Raw genomic sequence first — 26,710 nt, 5'->3', positions numbered from 1 at the left:
AGCTGTGCTGTGAATGTAGCTTCCCAGGCTCCAAGACCTACCAGCTCCGGAGCAGGAAACTCAGGAATCCACTTTCCTCYGCTATGATAAGGTCGACTGATAAGCAGGAGTTTCAGATATATTCCCAAAGGAAGTAGGTTAATGATGGGCACTACTTATAAAGCATCATTAGCTCAGATCCAGCATTGGTAAAACTGTGTTAAAGATCATGCCAGAATCTATAACCAGACCTGTTTTCTGATGTGCTTCAGTTTCTAAACAGGCTTTGATTCAGATTTGCCCTACAGCCTTACATAGGTATTGTGGTCTTGCCATATCACACTGTTGTGTCGGCTATGGGTCAAATTGTTAGGTAAGACTGAATGCAGATATTAAGACAGCTGCTGCTGGCATAAGCACAGAAGGATAAGGAATACAGGAATGGCACTTTATTATCATGTKTAGAATCACCTAAATATATAATCTATTTTATTTTATTCCAGAAAAGAGTGAACTAAGGAACCAGCAAGCTATGATATCTGAAACTCACAGAGTGTCAGAAGGCACCTCAGGTTGCTCAGGACTTCAGGGGATGACCAGTCACCCATCTGCACTATTACAATAGGAATTACCCCCCCTTAGCTTGATTCAGTGACATCCCAGAGGCACCTGAAGCCATTTGAGATGCCCTAGGGCAACCTATCTGGACTCCTGCTACCACCACAGAAGGTCACCGGTCGGCTGTAACTCCTGTGACATATCTGCCAGCCACACGAACACGTCTGAGATACTCTAGGGCATTTAAAATGCCCTAGGCATCTCCGTATGAATGACTGACGAGCCCTTAGCAACAGAGTAGAATTAGTGCCATCTAAAATAGACAATTAGTCAAAATAACTTTTCCACGCTCTAGTCTGTTATCAGTGGAGAAATACAAGCTCCTCCAAAGGGTTTTCATTCCTTACTAAAGTAGGTGACCAAGGTGAGTGAGATGAACTGCTTTGCAAAATTAAGATTTATTTTGTCTGTGAATATCATATTTATCATAAGTGATTATAGGTACTACTAAAGGCAATTTAAAATTTTATCCTATAGATTATTAGAACTGATAAGTATTTCAACCTGAATATTATTTCAAATAAGGCAGCTGGAATCTTAAGGTTACTATATTCTCCAAACAGAATATTTAGACTTCTGTTTTATTTATCACCTTGTAAAGTTTCTAACTTTTAATGGAACAAAGCACTTTTTTTCCCTTAATGTACAAAATATTGTTTTCACAATGTGGAAACGAGTGAATTTACACTTTGGAGGAGTATCATGAGGCCCACTCTTGAATTATATCTCCCAATTCAAAATTAGGGTTGCATGCAGCTGGCCTTGTCATTAACTTAGAGATTAATTTCTAGAGAATGTGATTTTCTCATACAGCAGTTTCTAGCCTTTTTTTCAGTACTGGAAATCCTTCAAATGTATTCCAGTGGAGCTTGTAACCTACATGTAATAAATTTAAGCAAGCATTGACAATAGAAGACTTTTTTTTGCTTAATTTATCAGTATGTCTTCAATTTTGTTGGTGCAATCACTGATATACACTATGATTGAATAAAAAATGCTACTAGTATAAACTCTTAAAATTCAAAAGGTAGTAATAGCTTCCAGACCTACATTTTAAATATAATTAATCAAATGAGTCAATATATAAAAAATAGTTCAATTATCAGCCATTCACTGGGAACTGAAACACAAGAAGTCTGGGGCCACACTCTACCAGATTGAATGGCTTTGGGTTGCTGTTTGATTGGGGTTATTTTCTAAACTAATAAGATTTTAAGTTGGCGTTAACAAACAAACCAACAAACAAAAAGTCTGATATATATACAGAAGAGAAGCAGGATGTTTTCTAGAGAAAAAAAAAGCTCTGCTGTGCAACTTTCTTTTTACACTTTCCCTAACCACTCCTTGACACCTGGAGTAAAGGTGACGTAAAACTCCCCTGAGTTCAGAGATACATGCAGGCTATAGTTATCTTGCGTCTGACACCTACAACTAGTTATGGATTGTCTTATTTTTATCAGGAGTAGAAATACAAGGTAGAATCTTAAAAGTCATCTTGGCTGAGATTCATCTAACTAAAAAGAGATGTCTGCTCTATGTGTATACCTGAGCAGGTCTTCCAAACTTCCTTGTAGTCAAAGAAAGAGACATTTTTAAGGCACACCTTCCCATGCTCAATATGTATGTCATTAAATTAGATAAAGGATATCCTCTCTATGCCTGCTTCTCTTCAGTGACTGTAAAGGGAGAGAACATGGATAATCTCAGATTCAGATGTCTATCACAGACAACAAAGGGGTAATCCACCTAAGTTTAGTTTTGCAGTCCCTTTGAGGTGCTCCAGGGTATTATACCTGTTCTCCAGCTACTAATCCAGAAAGTGTCTTTTACAGTGTCTCCTGAGTTCATGGAAATACCTTAGGGTATTTCCTAATGGTCCTAAAGGCCCAAGCTAATCACTTAAGTCACTTGCCTATAATCAGATGAGATGAACCCTACCCAATTGATTTTTTCTTAATCATTATGCAAGTAAAAATAACTGGAAATCTCACTGTAAGATTCAGAGATATATAATACAAACTAATAATTAATTTATTATTCTAAATGAGAGTTTATTCTAAATGAGTAAATTTATTATGAGAAGAAAGTGATCAGAGTCTTAGTGATTATTGCAATATTGGGGAATTACAGTCACAGGTTTCAAAAAAACAGTCCATATGATAATGCAAATAATCTCTTACTTGAAGCACTTTGTGACCTCCTGGTGATATACATCTACAGCAGAGTGGCTTTTACATTCTCCATCATCTTTGCTGGAGCATAACAGAATTTGGAAAAAGAAAATAAGAATCAGCCAAAAGAATCACAAAACTAATGTGGGCAGAAAAGATAATCCTGTCCCAGGACCAACAGATGTGCCATAATGGCCAGTATTACATTGGCTCCTGCACCTTCTTAACGAACTGATGAATGCAATACGTAATGGCTCACAGAACTTACATACAGTGTCGCTTCAAATTTTGATGATGATGACATCTCGACATCTGCTGCTGAAGCCTTTGTGTATCTCCAGCTACTCACATGCTAATAAGAGTTAGATACTTCTGATTTCATACGAGATGAAAAGGTCAGAGGTACAGAGTTGTTCCATGGTACATAAGCTGTAGGAGAATAAAAATAGCACCGTAAAAAAATTGATGTATTCTCCCTCAATACCCTGGAGAATATATGGAAAACACTACAGTATAAAACTACTGATCCAAGCATGTTATTTAAAGCAATAGTATAAAAGATAAAAAAAAAAAAAAAAAAAAAAAAAAAGAGAGAGAGAAATGGAGGCTAAACCAGCTTTCTCTAGGATGCCAAAAAGGCTACTTAAAGGAAGCCTTATCTGTGTTTCTGTATGCAAGGAGCTCAAACACTTGGCAACTGTTTGGCATTTATGTCACATTTTTAGGCTAGTATCTGACATATCTGTTGTTACATCCTTTCTTCACGACTTACACAAGGCATAGTGTATGATAATGAATATTCCTTCATCCAGCTAGGCTGGAGAAGGTCTGGTTGCCTCTAAAGACTAAGGGATTAAAGGGAGAGATTGGTTGGGAAAATACGGATCATGCATAGGACACTGCTATCAGAAAGGGATGCATATGCTTCATCTCCTAGATAACTTCTCCAAAAACATCCCTGATGCTTCTCTTTAAACTAAACTAAACTAAACTAAACTAAATTAAACTAAACTAAACTAAACTAAACTCCTCTTCACATGAACAGAGTCAGGGTTTCATCATTCAAATCCTAGGTGAAGATAAAAAACAGGCTTTCTTCACAGATGGATTGTTCAGTATATATTGGTTAAGTCCTAATACTTTCACAAAGAGAAGAGTTGCACATCAATAATTTCCTAAATATATTTAAATCATAGGGTTTGCCGAAACTTGTCAAACAGATTCATCAGAAAGATTTTCTTTCATTCCCAAAACTAGAATCCTTTAAAGAAATTTTTGATTTTGTCTTTCGAACATAACCCTTCACAATATCAGTCTCTTTTATTATTTACCCTTGTCTATTATCTTTACCACAAAGGGGACATTGAAAAGAATGTAAAAATGGAAAATGTCAAAATTTTTAAATAATTTTCAACCAAAAATATTCACAAAATGACATCTTTCACTAGGAAATTTGAATTTTTTTTCAATACAAAAGGGAGAAAAATAATATGAAGTACAATTTTCTTCCACATACCCCTCTACCTCTTAAGCTAACAAATATGCTTTTAGAGAAAGTGAAGACATCAAAGCTTTCCTCCAAATTAGATGGACCTCTACAAGCTACAGGTGGTTACTGTTGGTCCCATGAAGGATTCTTTTTCTTTTTTTTTWWAAAAAAGAGAGGTGATCTTAACAGTCTATAGCCATAAATTTTTAGAAGAATAGGAAAAAAACCAGCAGTTGTAGCAGCAAATGTAACAGCAATCTGTGAGTGCCATAAGAAAAGAGACTGTAGCTACAGTGATGGAAGAGTCACAAGGACAAAAATTCCAAGCACCAGAAAGAAGACACACACATACAAATAAATAAATAAAAATAAAAACACAAACAGGTGAAGTTAAGAGTATTGCTATCAATTTCAGACTAAGTAAGGTATCCATATGGAAGCTATAGGCAGGATTTAGTTGCTCCTGCGTAAATACATAGGACTATTTGAGACAGCAGCCCAGGACTAACAGATATGATACTGGATTTCTGAGAACTCAATGCCCTTATTTAGGCAGATGGACCACTCTATGTTATCTACAATGGCAACTGTACCCTTCCCTAGCTGCTGAAACTGTCACCTATAGTCAACCTGAATCCTGACCCGTGGAGTCTGGAGTTACTRAGCTGACAAATGCAGGTTAGGGTTACAGGGTAGCTCTGCAGGCTTTGCAGACTCTTAACTAAATTGCTTCCAATGGCAATCAGAGCTTAACACATAGCTCAACAAATAGCCAAAAAGCTCCATTTAAACACACTTTGGTGTCTGCTTTGAAGATGAATATCACTCCCAAATGTGGGGCACAATCAGATGCCCCAGGATAGGGGCATCATACACTTGAGATGGTGCATGGTATCTGAAGTACTTGGATGTTGCTGGTGAATCTGACTTAAGACCTATGAGAAATCTGATCACTTCTGGGCTAGAAGAGGGTGAAGCCAGGGAGGACATTTAGGCTATCCAAGACATTTCAAGTGTCCCTGAACACTGTATTTAGGAAAATGAATCAAGAACTATATATTTAATATCTAAACATGACTAATGCCACATTAAGTTCTTCAAGTGCAAACCTTCATGCAAATTCCAAGTCCCCTCTTGCGCTTGTGATAGCTCTGCAAGTCTACAGGTCCCTTCTAATCAGTTTTCTAGCTGAGAAAAGATCATTGCTTTAGTGTCTAGAGATAAATTCTAAAACCTTTGTTATAACCTAAKCATTATTCACATGGACAGGGACCTCCCGTGATGCTTGAGATGTAATGCTTGAGTAGCATAGAGGCAAGATCTCCTTCARAAATATTAAACTAACACCAAAGCCATGAAGCACTACCATGTCTCAAGAATTTTGTCAGAGTAATATATTTTTCTAGTGCTTGGATAAGCCTTACTTTGATAAAGCTGCTTGTGTACAGAAAGCTTCTAGGGCCTCAAGCTAGCAAGACCCAACACATCTCCTCTGGTGTCAAGTCCTTGTCACCTGCTAAGATTAAAAATAAAACTGGCAGATAATGTTTAACAGTACTATTTGTTGATACTTTTCATATCACGGCAGTGAAACTTGTGTGGGGACTCAAAAATAGTGTGAGCTGGTAATATTCTTCRTTCTACTCTATCTTACAGTTTCTTAGGGAAAAATACTCTGGATTATTACAGTCCAGCTACACAGACAGATAATTTGACTTTCCCCATTCACTCCTGAGTCCTGATTCTTCTGACTATGTACACTGAAAAAAAATGATATTTTGCTCCTGGGATCTCTCTAAGAATGAAGCAACCAATTTCCTTCAAAACAGTAATTCAGGAGACTTTGGGTGATAGTTCATTTTGGGGGATCATCATTAAAAGCACAGAGAACCCTGATCCCAGTTTATCGCCCTTAACTCTGCACATGTGTTTCATGAAAGGAGGAATTTGAGAAAGGAAAGGAAGAAGAGGAGGAAGGTAACTCGGGCTTAGGAACCTTCTGACTTTCAGGAGAATCACGCCAAAGAAAATGTACCACCAGAAACCAGAAACTGGTTCTGTGAACCAATAGTTCACAGAAAAGCACCCTCTTTCTTTGCCATTCACTTTATCCTGTTGCAACAAGTGATGTGCAGCAGAAGCCTTCATGTCAATTCAAGAGCCAAATGTCTGGCTTCAAGGATATACATGGAATATGGATAAGGAAATACAGCTCGTTCTCATTTGGGTGTTCTKTCATCTCCTCAAAGACTGGCTTCCCTATGCTGTTTCAGGCCATAGTGAAGAGATGGAAAGAAGTATGGTATTCATGTGGATATCATCAGGATTTTTCAAGATTCCACGAGATGGTTAATGAATGCAGTTTATGACTACAGCTTTCAGGTTCATTTTAGTAACCTCTTCGATTAATATAATTGAAAATTATAGCTAAAAGTCCACCATAAGGTACAGATGAATTGGTACAGAACAATTGCTACCAGATTTAAGTCTATTATTTCCTTTATTTATTATAAAATCTCTGTCTAACGGCTGGAAAAGAATCCACACAGTATTAAAAAAGAACAACCTAAAAACTGGGAATCATCCTGGAATATATTAGCAAAGTCACGGCTAATTTAGAGAGCTGATAAATATATTAGCACAGCACCAATAGTGCATAATGAAATCTTTTAAGAAACAGAAGGAAAAGGAATAAAGTTATTAAAAATAAATGTCCTTTTTTACAATGGTACATACAAGGGGTCTCCACTGTATTAAAACATATAAAAATAATGGAGAAGAAAATTGAGTTGTGAGCACTGAGATTTTCTACATTTGCTTATTTTTAATGTAGAATTCAAGCAGGTGTCTAAGGCAATATACTATAGTTTCATGTATAAATGAAGCAGTAAGTTCCAGTAACTTTAAATTAATTTAGAATAAAATTAAAGTTTAGCTCCTAATGGAATTGAGTTGTGAAATAGTCCTGTCAAAAATAAATGGAGATCTAAATTTAAAATGACTGTTGGCTAACAGAAAAGTGGAATATGGGTTAAAGACTGTGATTTGAAGCCCATGCTTACTAAAGAGCCGATAAAGTCAATGCTGTAAGAAGTGTCTGACCTGTGTAAGCCATCATTTCACCTTGTTACCAAGTTAGTAATATTTACTTTTCTTCTTAGACTTAAAGGTACAAATCACTTTTCAAATGCCATATAAATATCTTTATCTAACGTATATGCTAATGTTTCTCAGAAAGGCCAAAAAATGAAACATTTCGTTATCTACTAGCAAAGCTTTTAAGCCATATTTGCTCTATCTTGATTTAAAAACAAAACAAAACAGTCCTCCTTTTCAGCAAATCATTTGCCTATTTTATTAAAATATACATCAATAAGAAATGTTAAAACAAGAACTGACAGTATTTTGGAGGGCGAATTGCTAATAAAGCAACACAGAATCTCATCCTGTGTGAAACAGCTGGACCATGACGAGATCACATTAGCACTAATTAAAATGATATTTTTTTGTGGAGTTTTTGTTAATCCAGCTTCATTGGACTCAAAAGGATTTTTGAAATCTGCAATAAAAGCTATTATGTAATCTTACTCCAGTTTTCTCGCATCAGTTTACTGTGTGAAATTTCCCTATAATAAACCATATTTCCTTAAAACTCTCACTCAATAAAATCAATATTAAGTTTTTTACTATTATAGCTGTTTTTTCCCCACTATATGATCCTCATTTAATTAAAAAAAATTAAAGCTTTAATTTATTTTTGCTTGATGAACAAGAAAAATACCATATTAAAGGCAACATTTTGCCATGTTTCTCTTTCTCCCTCACTTTCCCGGGTCCCTGTTGTTCCCAATGTATAATTTGCAAAACATATTGCTTCAATACTTACAATGAGAGAGGCGGCCCAGCTGTGGGAGGGAAAGGACAGCAGTCTCCAATATTACCATAATAATCTGCCTAAGGTCCCATGAGCCCTCTGGAGTATACAATTCTCTATACTGCAGGCCCCAGCTGGAGAATGTTCTCTTGACATGTATGCCAACCTTTGCCTGCAGGCAAAATAAAAAAAGGCAGAGAAGTAATCATGAAAATAAAAAATCTTGTCAACTGTGGTAGGATGCAGTTTCCATGTTTTTTTGCTCACGTAGGCAGTCATTGTGCTAACAAAATGATAGCAGACTTAAAAAGACTGCAGCTGGTCGTGGTTAGCTGGAGAGGGGAGGACATCATGTGCCACGTTAATTCTGCAATTCTAACTTTGGGGGAAAAAAAAATGAGCAGTGATATTGTATTACTGTCAATATGCATGACAGCTTTATTTACCTCCTCTTCCGATGGCTGCTCATTACGGCATTTAGGCAGGAAAGTGAAACCCTGGCAGTGTTGTGCTAATTGCAAAGGGCCAGATTGTGATCTTCACTGGGGTTTTTTTCTCGGTGATAAACAGCTCTCAGGCAAGTAGTCCTGCTGCTTCAGCAGGACTAGCTGGGATGCAAACACACACCGCTGCGAAGGCCATGCGGGGCCCAGGGAACTCGCCAAGAGAAAGGCACTRAAACAAATGAAATAATACAGTCAAAGGTAAAGGATGGTCAGCAGGCACATGTATAAGATCAAAGGTCAAGATCAAAGGTCAAGTATATACTTTTGCTCTTCGATTTCAAACTCAGCTTTACCAGAACCCAAGGTCTTTCTTCTGATTTCATTTAAATAGGCGTAGGCAAGAGGAACACCATCGTCATAAAATGCAATCCAGTCCCATATTGTTTAGATTTCTGAAAAATTGAGGGTTTATTTGCCAAGAAAGAAAAAAATGTGAATGAGTTTAGAATATGGCATCTATCAAAGACAGTCACACAATTCTTTACCTAATGATAAAAAGCCTTCTGCACATAACAGATTTGTGTAGTTGTAAGCCTGTCTGCAAGTGGAGGGAAAATGGCTGAAATGGCTGTGCAAAAATAGCAGATTCCTGAGGCTCAGGGTACACAYGTGAGCAAGAGACCCAAAGACAGGACCTGCTCCCATTAGGGGAAGTTTCCATGTTATCATCATCTTCCTCCCTCCTCTCCTTTGTCACCCTCAGCCCACATATAGCTTTTTGTTTATGCAATTAATAAAAAAAKTCTGCGAATCTAAATATACTTTTCACCTACCTATGTATGCATATACAAATATATTTTTATCTTCCTCATAATCACTCTGCTGCCTCCTTTGCCTCCTTTCTTCAGGCCATCTAGATAGAAGAAAAAATCATGTGTAGCTCAATAATTGTTCCTGAAAGATAGGTACAGTAGGAAGTTAAACACTTGGATTCACAGTCTGAGAGTGGAAGTCATCACTTTTTCTGGATGGATTTGGGAGAGACCCTTTCTGGCAGATGCACAAGATCATTCTTGAAGTCTGGAACGCTCTTGGGTCAATGGAGCTTAATTGAAGACACTAGARAATTTAAAATGAAAGCAAAATAAAATATATATTAAAACTACTGGGCCAAGATTAAACAGCCTGGAAAGTATTACTTGGGGATGTACGAGAAAGAGGAATATTGCCAAAGATTGTTTACACAGATTTGAACAATATGTCCCTCACAAAACTATTGGAATTCAGGATTGCAACGTTTTAGAGAAAAAAAAAAAAAGGTGGCTTTGGGAGTCCCAAACATTAACCCCGAGAAGAAGTTTTTATGTGCTGCAGCTATGGATATAGGTGTCTAAGTTGTGCCTCTGCACATTGTCATGTTTGGCCATCCCTATCACAATGCACATTGTCATGATTGGCCATYCCAATCAAAATGGATAAATAAATCCCTCCTTCTATCTTGTCATAAGGAGGAAGCCYGGCTGTTATTACCATCACTGAGGTAAGTGATGATGATAACCTTACTTCTGGAATTCATATATTCACTCATTCAAGAGTGAATATAGGCGGCATACCTCTTCCCTCTTTTTAATTGCACTTGCTGCTGACCATACAGCAATASTAGTGAAGTCGATATTCCCTATTACATTCCCTAAATTCTCACTGCTGTGGGTTCAGCCTGCACAGAACAGCGCAGATGAGCACAATTAAGTTTAATTCRACTATTCCCTCTGACAGGCTGACTTCATCCAAACTGCCCACTGGGCATTGGCTTTGTCTTCCATAAACTTCCAGATCATCCCCAAGCCCAGGCCAACAGCATGTAGACAGGAGATTTCCAATGCCGTTTACCAGGATAGGTGTATCATGATCAAATTTTGCTGGTATTTGAAATAAATGTAATAGATTTTCTTTCAGATTAATAAAACCACCATAAATGGATAAAAAGAGTTCCAATCTGTAGGACTACCATAATCCAGTCTATAACTGGGTTTTAAATCCTGAATAATCATGTATAGTTTATTTCATATACTTCATTTATTTCTATTTGAACCACTTAATGATTTGATATCAAATGTAATTGTGACATTAAAATATATATATATATTTACAAAAGGGATCAGGAAAATACAGTAACTTTAAAAACAGGTGGGAGGTTTTTTGATTTGTTTGTTTTTGGTATGAGACCATTTTATTCATACAACCCAAAAAGAACAAATTATTTGAACTGACTTTGAATTTCATTCAACTATATCTACTCAGAGATATTAGGCCTAGGAGTAAGTATTTTGCCTGACAATCAATATGTCTAGCAAAAGATGTTAGGGTCATATTCCATTAGAAACAAACAAACAAAGAAACAAAAAAYATTATCTAGCAGGAAAAGTATTTTTAAAAATGCAGCCTTCCTGAACTCCCATAACCTTCATTTTACACAATTATTTGATTCCACGCTGTTTTCTCGATGGTAGGAATACAGGTGGGGTTTTTTGTCTGTTTTTGTTTTTCAAAGTAAATTTTCTCTTACTCCCTTTATTCAGTGGGGTGAGATAGACCTGTATAACCCATGTACTTCAGACACCTGTTTTGGGCTGGGATGAAATTGGAACTTTTTTTTCTCTCTCTCTTCAGAGAGAATAGCCAACTAGTTAACTAGATACTCAAAGTCAGGTGAAACAAATGGCACATTTCTGTTGCTTTGCATGGCTTTGGAAGATCCCTCYAGGAATGCATTGAGGTGTGCCAAGTGCCTTTAGAAATCAAGCTCCAGCTCTCTGCACAATCSCAACCACCTGTGTTACGCACTCAGCTTGCAAGCGCTGTTCTGCGCTCTCCAAACTCCCCTGGCTCCAGTCAGCAGAGGAGATTTGCAGCCTACCCAAGCAGCTCCAACTGCAGCTGCTGCTGAGAAGCTGGATCAGCCCTGCTGGAGGTCAGCATGGCACCCGAGGACACCAAAAAAAAGCTAAAGCAAAGCAAAACATATACACATGCAGCCAAGAGTTGCACGGTGGCCTGGTGATGAACACTCATCCCATGCCCATGGGACTGTACCTGCCACAGGAGCTGCTACAGACCTGGAGCTGAAGACACTTACGCTGGTATCTATCTAGGGAAAYGGTAGCATTCACCCAAATGGAAAAAACAAAATGTCAACAAGCATTTCTGGAGCTGGGAATAAYCTTTTCTACTCTGCTGAGTAAGAAAGAACTGGGGACCTGTTAGTTYTCTCACTGAAATGGTCCTCTTCACCTTCACTCCAGCATATCTTAAAACTGTCCAGCAAATCCAGTTGCCACCCAAACCACTGAAACTATGACTGGAAAAGGCAAGCATTGTATTACTCTATGATACCAGAGAGTTTCAAATGCATGAAAAATAGATGAGAAGGGTCCATACAAGAATTGGATTAAGCAACATCTGAAATACTGGRTGCCGCAATAACTGGGTGAACAGCTCTTCTGTCAAAGCAGGAAAAACAGGAGACGGAGGGAGGATTAAAAATTGAGAGTACCATTTACAGAATGTCTGATCCAAGGCCCTTAGAATAACTGGGATTTAATGGCTTTTGATTCAGAACCAACAAGTTTATTTCTGTGTGAAATACAGTTTTATAAGTGAGCAATCCCACTTGCAATACCATGATGAAAAATGTCTACAAGTGGTCAAGTAAGAAGTAATAAACGAATTTAAAATTGGGATATTATTTAAAATTTAGAGAGTTCATGATGGGAGCTTGTAATAGGATCTTAAAAGAAAAAAAAAACTTCCACAAAGAGGAAAACAATTATAAATGACCATTAAAGAAAACAATATAATAGAAATTTACTGACCTTTATTAGAGGTCACTAAAGAAAACAATATAATAGAGAAAGTCAGAAGATTCAGAGATTTTTTTTTTTTCTGGAAAAGGGTAATAACTGGCAGTGTTAAAGGAAAGCAGGACTATGATGTTAATAGCTAGAGGAAAAGAAAGTTGTGTCAGACCTCAGAGCCTTTTTGATTCCTAAATTGTGTAATCAGTCAATTTTATTCTCTCCTCCTCTAGCTTTCCTCGTGCTGTCACCATGCTGGGTTCAGTTCAGCTCCTGTTTAAGAAAGATATCGTGATGCTGTGACTGAGCTGGCTACAAAGGGAAAACTGGCTGTGATAATTCAGATTAATGCACAGGCACCGGTTTTGCTTGGCAAGCTCACATGGAAGTCTTTGCAGTGGCACCGCTCTCCTTTCTGCTGTGCACACTCACCCTGCTCCGATTCCACAGCTCCCAGGGAAGTGGAAGGGATGCTCAACCTTAACCAGTGCCAGGGCAGCCCATTTTCCTTCCTAGTTTCTTTCCAGGACATTCACTTACCTATCCAAGAACATTCATATTCACTATTTCTTTTGCTGTCATAATTAAGCCCTCAATGAGATACCAGAATCCCATTTACATTGGATATGTCCTCAGAACATACCAGAGTCTGCCTGAGAAAGCTCATATTAACAAGTCTAATTTACAGTAAAAGGCAGATAAGGAGACAAACTAATGCTGGAAATTCCATGCATTTGAAGGTAAAAATTAGAAATTTTGCTCAGAAATAAGAATATAAATATGTCCAAACAGGAAACATAAGAATGCAACTCATATGCAATTTAATTCAAAATAAGAAAGATTTCAGATATGCCCTCAAAAAATAATGAGGCCAGTTTATTTCTTTTCGTAACATGTACAACTAAAACTGTGGCTGCTTCTAGTCAAGATATTATTTCCTCTTCTGCAGAATGCTGAACTAAACACTTGAGTTTGCAGAAATCATGAACTCAAAGCAGAGTTGTTCTCTCACAGAAGTCTAAAATAAAAAAATAAAATAAAACCTAGACATCTCAGTATTAGGTTCAGAACATGCATAAAGTGCTGCTACTGGGAGAATGTTGGATATGACACAAATCTGTGGAACTGATGAATTACACAGCAAAGTGGAAGTGTTATGTGTTTTTCGATTCTAATACCTTACAGCCCCTTCRAAAGCACTGTGGAAAGACAGCAAATAGCATCAGGGATTTTGTGCCATAAAGAAAGAGGTCATCTGCCTTACACTGCTTATGCAGTGCAAACCTTACAGCAAGGAGTCAGTCCTGCTGAAGACATTTCCCAATACTTAGGGTCAGAGATGYATTCTGTCCATATCTGAACTATGCACATGATGCTACAGCTTTCAGCAGCCTCATGCTTTTTTTTCCTTTTTTTCTTCTTTTTTCTTTTCTTTTTTCTTTTTTTTTCTTTTTTTTCTTTCTCTTTCTCCATTCTCTTATTATTCATGAAAGACTKATCATCCACTCTATTGTTGTCCAAGTCTTGTGAGAGGAGTCACTAGATCTTTCATATTTTTCCTAAGAAAGATACTTGGGAGTGGGTAACTACACTGGAGTCAATATTCAACAGGAATAAATGCACTAATAGCTGAGGAAAATTTCTGCAGCTATTCCTGGTATCTTATCCATATGTTTATTTCCTTCATTTAATAGAAGGGACCATGAGATACCTGACCTCTTTAAAGGCTTGTTTGGRTATACATATAAACAAACCAAACAAACAAACAAACAAACTACTTTTCTAATGGATTTGGCTCCATGCATTTGTTTATTCATTCCTCATTGCCTAGAATAATTGATAAATGCAATACATCTAAGTMGATAAATTAATAAAAATAAAAAGTTGTGTTGCTGTGAGATTGGTGCCAGCAGCTGTGATACAAGGGTGTTTTTACATCAGTGATTACACATTAGTTCAGTGTAAAGCACTTTGAGATCCCAGGATACAACAGTAGCAACAACAAAAATCCCACAACATGCCTACATTATTTATTCAATATAGTCTATGCTCCATGCTCCATTTGCATATAAAGAACACCTTACACTGAAATACGGAGTTACAGGAAGAAGAGGTAGTCAAGATTTATTATATCATCTATTCCATCTGCCTGCCAACACAGTATCATTCCCTGCTGGATATTTTTAGTGCTTTGTCCAGTCTGGATTTAAAAGGAACTTAGTAGTTAGACTTCTTTCAGGCACTGCTCCACAGCCTAATAGATCTCACAGGCAGCTTTTTCTCATGTTAGCTCTCCCCCTCTATCTCTCCTTATATATATTTTTTTTTATTTTCTCCACTCTTCATTGTTCTTTGTTAGATTATCTACTGCCCAGACTTTACCATTTCCCACCTTGGCTATTGCATTCTTCAGATTCTGCGAATCTTTTTGTGTCTCTCAAATTTTGCTTTGTAAAGCTCTGGTTTGTCAGCTTTCTTCTTTCTTCTTTAATAAAAATGATAAAAGGCTTTTGATTCTTTTGTAGGATTCATAATTCTCACAGATTTGTAATTCTTACAACCCCACTTTTCAGTTGCCCAATTAGGTTTATCTAGAATTTCAAACATACTGCATCCACACAGTCTCAGTGAAGTTTATCCATATTTGAAGTACCCCGAAATTAGGCTGTAAGTTTGCAATAACGACCCCACACATCCCTATAGCTGTTCCATTGAAATAATAGATTATGTGATTTTGATGGCTATTTGCCCACTGCTTTCCACAGAAATAGGAGGCTTTTAGTCTTTACAGTTTTGACTGTTCCACCAGAAACAATYCCTTTCAAACAGTCCCTCTCAAACAATTCCCTTTTGGCTTTTCATATAATTGAGACAAGAGCTTTTTATAAAAGTTTTAAGAAAGTTGTACATTATGATATACTTCACCAGGTATTTAAATTCCCTTCCTAAACCTAATATTTTTTATTAGTGGCAAAAGAATGCTAATGCTATTTTTAAGATGGAATGAGCTCTTCTTTTTATTCTRCCATGACGTGTAATTGTATCTATTTTTGTATTAGTGTAATAATAGTATTACTATCCTAATATAATACTGGATTACTTCATTTTCCATGCACTGTTTTCTTGAGGAATATCCAAAGAGGCATTTCTAAAATTTCTGCTGTAGATTTACCATGAACTGCTTTCACATTGATTCTATTTTCTAGAAAATTTCAATCATGACAATTTCTGTGGTTTGGACCCAGCAAGAAATTATCTTGCTTATTCTTTGTACTTTTTTTTTCATGCTCCTAAACAAGAGATATTTGTATATCTTATACAACATGTTTGGAAGTATTAATGATACAGCCATGTGATAACTATGTTTTTAGGAATGTTTATCTTCTGATCATATTCAAAAAACAKATAACTAAGTGTAATATTCCAAATTTGCAACTGTTGCTCATGTTGCTGGAAAGGCAAAAAGAATGGTAACAACAAAGGGATTCTTAAAAGCTTAACCACCAATCTTTACAATATATATTGAGGCACTAAATGTTCTAAGCATGATAGCCAGCYTACCTGAATGTCATCGGTTCCTATTAAATACTTTTAAAAAGTCCATTTTGGAAACTAGTAGAATGCACCATTTATCCATAAAAGTTTCCCTTTTTTTTTCACTGAATATCACCTTTTTATCAAATACATCTAAAAGCAGCATATTACAAATGCTTAGAAAGAGAACCTAGTTCCACGGGTGTCAGTCAGGTTTTGTACCCATTATTTCTAAGGTCCAAGTAGAAAAGTTTCCAATAACATATGTAAGCTTTGCTCTAGATATCTGGGCAAAACTGAGCAAAACCCTTCCTATCTCTGCTTTAAGGTCATCCTAAAAACAAAATTATGGATCCTTCTTGACTGAAGTGCTATCGAGAGATTATAGTCATGTCTTTATTCTCCAAACTAGGTCTCCTTGCCTAGTATAACATTTTTTGCTTGTTCGTTTTGTTTGTTGTTTKTTTGTTTCGASGGGGAGTAAGTTATTATCCCATTACAATCACAAGGAAAAATATCCATTCATGAAAAGGTAAATATATATGTTGTAAATATGAGTATGTGAAATGTGAGTGGTGAAAAACTTGAAAAAGTAAGTTTTCGTTTGGAAAGGTCAAATGATCAAAATTGGGACTGCTACCTAAGCTTACCAGCCCATATGGACTGAATACATAAAAGGCCTGGATTTCCTGTGGAAACACACAGTCTGCACGCCTTCTTTTCCAAGGCCTCAAGTATATCCAGCTGTATTCCCACAAACTTAGAAACATAGTCATTTAAAAATACTTACATGGGAAGTGGCACATCATTTACAGCACAACACTGTTGCTTGTCTGGTGGCAAAYCATGGCATTTGCCTGTACCTGCTGGATTCACTGGTAAGCACCTTTGGTAAGCGGGTAGGTAAATGGAAAGGCATTTCAACAGATAGGTACAGCCCAGAATGTGACTATTAACATGTGGTATCCCTGGCAGCAGAGGTGGTCATTTAATGAAGCCCGTGGTAGCCTGTCTATGTAATTTATGTTTTAACTTTTGTAAACAGCACCTAGTTGCTATGGCTGGAGGCTCTGTATAAATCATTAAACAAATATATTCAACAATTTATATGAAGTCAAGAAGCAGGAAATCTCCATTTCCATATTTAAATCTGCCTGCATGTACATCATTACCTTATTTTATTAACTTGCCAATATATGCACCCCATCTGCATGCTACATTGAAGAGAGTTGGCTTCTTTGTACCCTATAGTTACAGAATTTTACATGTAACTGTAGAAAAAGAAATACAAACTGCAGTGACATTTGTAACTTTTCTTTAAGTAATCAAGAGGCCCAGAAGCAGATTAATAAAACTGTTACTCCATTGAAAGTAATGAATTATTATTACAAGTCCCCATCAAATAATGGTCTGACACTGCAAGTATATATGGTATTAGTCAACCTCCTTTCCAAAGAGCTCAGAATCAAAAAGCCAATTCTACAATGCCTCAAGTATATGTAAAGTATATATATTTAAATTTAATGCAAATAATTGCATTAGCATCGGTGGAACTTCTCCTGTGCTTAAACACATGTGCAAGTCTTTGTAGGACTGGAATCTAAATTCAAATCGCTAGACTTTTATGGAATACAGAAATTGCAGRGTGCATAACTCTAAGGAAAAATGTGGTTTTATGGTTGATCTTATTCACCTAAACAGTTCAGAGTCCTAATAAAAGGCAAACAGAGTAATAGTATAAAATTATTCTTATCCCTTATTCTCAGCAGCATCAGTCAACGAGCAGAAAAGACTATAGCCTATCTATATTTAATTATAAAGAAGGTTTCTCTCTGATTAATTGAATCATTAAACATGCACAGATACATTTCATGGTATTAAATATTAGTTACCTTCCAGTATATTAAGAAGTGCAAAGCAGAGTGGATTAAATGGGGGGAATTAGTCTTAGTGCTGCGCCTTGCGACGCGCACAACCGCTCACCCGTTTCCCAGGAAACGAGAAGGAAGCGCAAACAGGCGGCACGGGACGAGGAAACGTGCGGAGGCTGCGGAACAACCGGCAAAAACCCTGGCCCCTCTTTAATTTATTTATGGCTTTCACTATTGCACTGTTTATCCCAGCCTTTATGACGGTTCCAGCGCTTCCTATACTCCTCTATTGGCAGTTGGTACTTCTATGGGGGAAAAAAAAAAAAAAAAACACCACCAGGATAAAATCACTTCTTTAGGCATTAGGAGACATGGAAAAAAAAACATTTCCAACCGAAATATCTGCAACATATAATCGTAATAGGGAAAGGCTGATCAAAATGTTTGAAACCTCCCATATGTTACGTGGCAAGTAACTGCATTAACAAATGTGCCTCAGCTTGAAAGCTTTCATATACACATATACATTATGTACATCCCAAGAACTGATTTGCATCCCACAAACTTCATTGAAAAACAGTATATGAAGTGGGTATTAAATAATAATAATAATAATAATAATAATAATAATAATAATAATAATAATAAAGAAAAAAAAGATCAGGTGTGCATCAAAGAATTGAGAAGGCTGCAAGGATAGTTTGGAGAGGGGGGGTTAAACTGCCACGCTGTGCCTTTCCCAGCTGCCTGCAGCTCGTGTCATTAATAACCAGTAAATAAGACCTGCAGGTGGGCATATCGGGCACCCTGAGCCAAGAAGCTGTAGCCGGGGCCTCTGTCTGTAAGATGGGTGGCCGGGCTCATTTGCACAGGGCTGCTTATGTTTCCATACAGCCGTGCAAGCCTGCTTAGCATAGCTTGAGGGAAGCCGCTGCAATACAGGGAATGCTAATTACTGTAACCAACTGGCAATGATGCATCCAAAATTAAATGGCCTGTGACTGAGCAGATGAACAATTTTTATAGCCCCAAGTTCAGGGAACATGGATATTCTGTCAAATTAACAGACAGTCTATTTGGTCTTAATAGGTAAATTGACRTCTTTTAAAAGACATTTAGACGTGCTATTAAGTTACCAGTGTGAGCAGCGTTCTCCTTCCGAGTTTAAAGGTGTCCAATTTGAATCTAAAACACCCATAGCCTTTTATAAGAAAAACACGTTTTTATGGGCTTTATTAAGCTGCATTTTCAGGTAAAGCTGCAACGTGGCCTCTGCTCCCATTCCAGGGCCCTTTGTGCTCAGGGAAAAATCCTGCTGTGGTCAGTGGATGCTCCAACCATAGAGGTCTGCAGGGCTCGGCCACTGCAGGCTGGGTTCCCAGTCTTCAATTCGTGTCAAATTTGGGGGCTTTTTGGGAGACCATTAAAACAACTGGTGTTTTATTTAACTCTCTACAGCCAAGAAAATGAAGTAAAACACAAACATAGTTGCCAGTTCTTTGATTTTTGCTGACAGCACTTAATGGTCAAATTATCTATATTTTTCAGTGCAGATGATGGGTCAGTCGGGCTTCTCTATAATCTCCCTCAACATATATGTATTCATCAGCGGCCTTTACTCCCTTCTTTTCACTGATCATAGCTCTTCAATACTGAAAAACACATGAGGAAAAAAATGTGTAAATGAACAAACTAAACTAGTGCCTTTATGAAGAAAAAAAATCCCCCCAAACTGTCAGAGTGCACTTCTTTTTAAAGGATGCTTTGTATGAAGTGGCACTTACAAGGAAAGCTCCTGGCAGGATACATTGGGCCAAATGGTTCATTTCCAGATTTATCAGCAAGGAAGACTCTAGCTGTTTGTAAGGAAAGACAGGTTTTAAGCAAGTTTGACTTTCTGTCTGCAGACAATAAACTGCTTGATTCTAAACTCACTGAACTTAGGATATGATCACAAAAAAAAATCACTGAAATTAAGACTATCTTTTTTGGGCAAAGCTCCCATTATATTTCTAATCATATTTACAGGGATGATTAAAACATGTGTCTTTATTCTGATCTCATCTATCTTAAAACCTGTTTAGTGTCTAGTCTGCCTCCCCTAGGCTCTCTTTATAGTCAATGGAGAAAAACTAGGCACTTTTAGAGCGCAATGAATTTAATCTACCTGGGATGTGTATCTTAGTGTAGAAATGGAGAAAAAACAGGCACTTTTAGAGCTCAATGAATTTAATCTGCCCAGGATGTGTATCTCAGTACATGATGTGCCATGTCTTGGAAAGCTCTTTTCTCTGCAGTGACTCGGAGGGGCTTGTGGAGATCAGCTCGGGTGTCGATACCTTCTTCTTTCAGGATTCACGCGAATCCTGTGAGGAATCTGTGGGAAAAGCCCCACTCATCTCTCAGATGCCCGAAAGCTGCCCATGCAGCCTAGATCGGCAGGGCGCTGGGGGGGAACCCCCCTTTCCCAGTTTTCGTCGCTCATGCGACGTCCCCATCTCCGTCGCCGCAGGGGAAGCCGCTGARGGGAGTGAGCCCGGAGCGGAGCTGCCGGAGGAGCAGCTGCAGCTGCCGCTCCAGCAGGGCTGCCTGGATAGTGACAGCGTCACCAGAACATCGCTGCCGTTTTCGCATCGGGCCTCCTCTCTCCCCGCTGGCTCTTTGCTCCAATTGCTTCGGGTTTTGCTTTTCCGATTCTCCATTTCCTTCCCAACATAACCCCCCCCGGACAGATTTGGAAAACAATAACCAAAAAACTATTAAACTCCAGCAGTTTCCAGGCGGATGCTACATCTTCTCTCTTTCTCTCTCATCTGTTTAATGTACAAGATGTGTACAGCAGTGTATTTCTCAGACCGCGTTTTTCCTGGAAGTAGCCTCGGAGGTTTATTTACCTGAGCTGTGGTGTCCCAGGAGCGCTCTGAAGTCTCTGAAGTCATGTCTGACAAGCTACCAAGCTACTACAAGTAGGGTTGAGTGTTTCTGCTTTAATCTGGTAACATTACCATAACAGACGACAACAACAGAAATTACTTGAATGCTAAACATCTTTGCTAAGCACCGTTGTACGAAGAGATAGAGAAACTGGAACTGCAGATTTCAGGGGCAAGTCAAGAAACRGCCTGGGACTGATTTGGATCCATAGCATCTTAGACATCCTGCTGATGAGTAGTCCTAGTCCTAGCCCCACAAGGTGCCATATACTGTGCCCAGCTACCGCTGCACTCCAAAGGTCTCTGCTTCTGCGCCAAGGGCAAATGTCTTGAGTGACAAAACTCAGAACGACCCTTTTTTTCTGCACTTTTAACAAGAAAACCATCTGAAAGCCTTTGAAATATCTTTGCATCCCCCGGACTTATTTCTGTTTTGTGAAATATGCTATATGCTATATTTCATGTTAATTGGATTGAGTGGTTGCAATAAGTTCAGATCTATCTAATCTTTACACCATCAGGAGAGATATCATTTTTCTCTTACATATATTATGAAGTTGAAATGATTTCAGAGAAACACACAGCTTTGCATATATTGAATTCAATGAGTTCTGTATTCAGGGTGATATCAATTAAAAAAAAAGATCCAAGAAAATGACGCGTTTCCCTAAACTAGTAGTTCAATATTAAACTAAAGTTGATATTCTCAGAAGTGCCGAAGTTGTTGAGCAGTGAGTTAGTGGCAAAATACTTCAGTGCAAAAACTCCAGTCGGGCCATTTTGCAGGTGTCTGCAGCAGAAAGCCAGGAAAAGCTGGAGCTTTATTTGAGTCATCTCTCCCTTTTGCTTTGGAGCTTTTTCCCTTCCTTTCTTTCTCTGCCAGCAAAGACTGTCCAGGATTACAGAGCTGATAATTTACAAAGTTTTAAGTCATAAAACTTAACACATTGCTCCCACTCACACTAGGATTTATCAAAATGTAGAAGAAATGGACAGCTGGTTCATATGGCCACGCTCATGTTCCAAAGAAATGCTCAGAAGACATTTTTATTGGACGACTTCAGCTTATTTAGCATCTTATTTGGATACCCTCTTCACGTGCTTTCTCTGACACAGTCTTTACAGCACAACTTTTATGAAAGACAGAAGAGCACTGGATAACTGTGAGATTTAAAGGAAAGAGTTCTGAGAATTTGTTGCAGTGTCATTCATTTTAATGGGAAAAAAGTGTGTTGTGAATACAAGAGGTGCATATGAGGATGTTACATCCTGCATTTCAGCAGGTTATGTGGTAAAGGAATAATATAGATTGCTTGGGGAATGGGACTCCAAAAGATCATTTGGRTTCAAGGACCTGGAACAGTGTCTTTTTCAATCTTCAATATATGAATAGCCTTAAAAATGATTCATTCTCCATGCTGCACATGCCAATCTCGGTGAAAACATACCATGCTGATAGGGCTTCACACCCGCTCGTACTGGCGGTGAGAATCACAGCAGCCCATGATTTGAGGCTGATTTCAGAATAGATGGGCCCAAATAAACATAGTTCTGGAATCGCAACGATGGACAACCATGGGCAACCACTTTTGACTTCAGACATTAAAGCCGAGCCTTGGACTTTTCCCAAGGCTCCCCATAGGCATAAAAGGTCCCGTATGCTGCATGATCAAACCACCCATGGACCAAACCCTCACTCAAGTCAGGTTTTGGGAAACAGTGGCTTGTCTTAAAATGCCTCTTACTAGAGATGAGGAGGGAGGACCCAAGCCTATCGCAGCAGAAAGGATGGAATGGGAAAGCATTCCTCACCTATCACAGTGGAAAGTATGGAATGGGAAAACATTCCTCACCTATCACTGCAGAAAAGATGGAATGGGAAAGCATTCCTGCTGCCCAGTGGAGGTTTTGGGCTGCTTTCCATCTACGCTGTCCTACCCACCATATATTCAAGTCTGCTAGGGCTTCCTGCACGTCCTTGCAAACTACTCCTTTTACTCCGGATGGCACCAGCCTGTGACTTCCAACCAAAGCAGCTTCTACAGGTGACAGGAGTGTGTCAGCGAGTCCAGGCTTTGGGCACCCGGGCCCCTTCAGGCTGAGGTGAACCTCAATCCGCYGAGAGGGAGCACTGTGCACAGGGCCCGCCTTGTTGGCTGGCTACTCCAATTAAATTTTAATGGGACTTTTAAAATAATTTCAGTGCCAACCGCAACGTACGTGAGCGAGCCTAAATTAATAAAAAACTATCTTTCAAGAATGAAAAATAAATGTAATCTGAGATCAATATTTATGAAGCTGTGATTAATTGACTGATGACCAAATGATTACAAACTTCTGCATGAGGCAGCTACTCAAATGTATTAGCTTTGATGAAAAAAAATTTAAAAAATATACAAACTGGGTCAATGAAAGAATGCATTCCTAATCAATTTTTAATAGCACTTAAGATTTTATGATTTTTTAAACTTTCCTTTTAATAATTAATCAGAAAAATGAATCTAATTTAAACAAGGTGGTGTAAGGTGTTCTGTATCTGTTTGATGGTGTTCTTAATGAAGAAATTCAATTAGGGTAGACTTTTCATTATAAATCTCTGCTCTGAAGGGCTGTTCTCATTGGCCGTGAAACATTTGAGACGGGGAAAACAATTGAGGCGAACCGCACGGCTCAGCACAATCTACTCATTAGGATTTACACTGTTCATTCCAACTTCCCCTTGCTCCAAGGAAAAAAAAATATGGAAATCCTTGACTTTCATGATCTTTGTAGCTTTTTCCCAAATTTTCCTGTGTGTTGCACTGCTTTGCCTCTATCCSTGCCACATCCCAGGGGATGAGTCCCCAGCTGGTATGAGGAACCACAAGGTGCACTTTGAGGTTGTCRTAATGACATTTTATTGTCATTAGGGACAGGACACTAAAGTCCGCTCGCAGTAACACACCCATTTCTCACTAACATATTCTGCGGTCCAAACTCCGATGTAAGGAGGAACTTTAGAGCTCCAGTAGCAGCCACAATTTGCAGAATGATAGCTCAGTCTCAAAGATGTTCTGTGTATGGCTAGATAGAAATGTGGTTTTCCTGAAGGAAGTTCAACTTTGGAGATGTCTGACTTAGAAAGGGATTTCCATGAATAAAAAAAGTAGCTAAAATTCACCCTTTTCTCTGTTACATTGCCTGCTTCATGAAGGCTTTGCATATGCTAGTGAATAAAAGAGGCACAGGATACAGACAGAGCACTGCTTATCCATACTTTTTAACRGACCTGCTCATTTGCACAGCTCAGAAGATGCTGTATGTGCTGCAGATCAGCGCACAGGTTTGACAAGAGCGACCCTTTCACAGGAAGGATAGTTTGGGCAAGGTGAACGTGAGCCGGACCCCACCACATGGCCTTGGGATCAGAGGACATTTCCTCACATTTTGAGCTGCCCAAAGAGCCCGTGAAACTATCAGTAGACTAATCCATAGTCATAGAAGGTGTGTTAAAGAGRGCCTGTACAATATAGCACTCCGGGAACTTCTTCCTGCCCTAGGATGTCATCCTAACACAGCTCGGTTTGTTCAGATTAAATATTCATCTGAAAAAGGGCCTGACAGGGTATCAACTTCTTAGGCCTTCCTCAACAGCAAAAAGGGAGATAGTTGAACCTTCYAGGCACGCAGGTGGAACCACTGACTTCAAATAGGAGCCGGCATTTTTATTTACTTGTTTGATTCCATGATGACGTGCAGCAAAAGAAACAAAAGTGTCACATGGGCAGGATCAAAAACGTCTTAAAAAAGGGTCATAAAGAATGGGTTCTGATCTTTTGCACTTAACTTTAGATGTCTAAAAGTGAGGTGTCTGAGTCTGAGCTAGGCACTTCAAATTCCTTTACGGACAATGGTGCCTGACAGGAGGCATCTTCTACTTCAGGATGAGATAAAGTTAGGGCAGTTAAAATCAAAACGAAAACTGCCTCTGTAAAAGCTATTGTCATTTTTTATTGTTTTATGTGAAGGAGAGGATTAAGAGCAGCGAGCTCATACATGACTGTCAATCTCCAGCATGATCAAATTTCCAAAGCTGTGCTTTCACTTGAGTAGGCCCACTTACCCAAAGGCCAGAGATTTACATTCTGGCCTCTGGCCTCCTTTTTATTTCCTTTCTGCGGGTGCAACATTTGGCATCTTCTCCACAGCCAAAACCAAGCCCCTGTTTTAAAAAGAAAGCCAAAATTTAACCTTTGCTTTGAAATGCAAGTCAGACAAGAACTCTCAAAAAGTGAGCAGCAAGAGTAATTTACTGAGCTTATATATATATGGGGCAAGTTATGTATTTCCAGCATCAAGAACATGGGCCTGAGAGATGAGCCTGAGAGTCTGGCTCATCTGGGAGTCAAACAGCAGGACCCAGCGAGGCAGAAGCTGCACAGGAAGGTTGTCACTGTGCACAGCAGGTCAGTAGCAAAATTCACAGGAGAAGGGGAAAAAGGAGCCTATCTTCACTCCCCTTTCTGAAACTAGTTCTGAGGATCACGGTTCCAAATYTAGGCAGAAGAAACCCATGTTTGAATCTCTACTCTTGCTTTTAGGCAAACTTCACAGTATTTTCCCCTGAAACATGTAAAACTGCCTGAGAAATCCTTCTTAAAAGCTAAAGATTCAGCCTTTCRGCAAACGCAGCCAGACTTCAGTGTTGCAGAAGTGGAAAGTAAGAGTGGATACTCAGGTTTGTCACTGTTTGGCAGCTCCCATGGTCGCTTCAACTTCACCATAAAAAATATAGAAAAAGAGAAAAAAAMCACCAACAGCAGTTACATTGTGTAGGTAAAAATAACAGCCTTCAAGTTGGCTTTTCATGGCATAAAGCTATATACCCAAACACATCTGAATTATTAGAACCAGCACGATTGCATTATTTCTTGCTTATCATGTGGACAAATTAGCCAAGCAGACATGAATTTCGCTATCCAGCACCATCACCAACACTCCCCTAGTTCTCTCTCCACAACATGCTATTTTGAAAGACATATATAGAGAGAATATAGGGTATATCTTACATACATCTAAAACATCCATGCCCTGTGAAAAAAAAAAATGCAGTAACTTCATTTGTTTTTTCAGAGTCAAAAAAGCAGGAAGGAGTCTCAAATTGAAAAGACTTATTGGGTTAGTTTTGTGCTCTGACCAGTTTATCCYGTCCTACATGGGTTCCTTTAAAACGCCCATCAAATAACTTTTCATTTCTGTTATAATGTCGCATATTTACACCCTTAACTGTCTCAAGGTTCCCGAGACCACAGGGCATGTGAGGAAGCAGCTGATGAATTTAACAAGTTTAAACCCTAATTCCAACAGAGTCGATGGGTGACTCAAATTCCCGTGTTTTAACCCATCCTTCTCCGTCCTTCCKCCGCAGCACTCGACACAGCTCCGCTCTCCTGCCAGGCTCGTGCACCTCCGCTCTCAGCAGACATTCCAGGCATTCCAGGGAGGTTTCTATCTGCTTCCTCCGGGCGCCAGCCTTAGTGCCTGGATGAAAMGGCCCTGTTCCCGCCTGCACAACTGCCACCTCAGCTGGCTCGGCCACTTTAAGCGCTCGCTGCCTCCTGTCCTCACGTTACATTTCTCAGCTCCCCTTAACTGCAGCAGATTGTTACCCCTCCAGCTCTCTCCTTCCCTCTCCGCGGTCTCTCTCTCAGCACTGCAGAATTAAATATTTTCTGTGCCCCAGAAGAGTTGGTAACATCATCCCATAAATCCCAACTAAACCTCAGGCACTATTAGATCACAAATAATTTTTGAAGTATTTTTTCACTGTCTAGGCATCCAACTTCAGCAGAAATCTGCTAAACAAATAAGTTTAACCTCCTTAAACAGAAAATACATTCCTTTTAGCAGCCTATTCAGAAAAAAATAACTTACTTTTTATGAGCTCTTTTTGGTTGAGAGA

This window comes from Nothoprocta perdicaria, unplaced genomic scaffold (genome assembly GCF_003342845.1).
Source record: "Nothoprocta perdicaria isolate Ctin4 unplaced genomic scaffold, notPer1 scaffold_37, whole genome shotgun sequence".
Lineage (NCBI taxonomy): Eukaryota > Metazoa > Chordata > Aves > Tinamiformes > Tinamidae > Nothoprocta > Nothoprocta perdicaria.
This window is presented reverse-complemented; position numbering follows the sequence as displayed.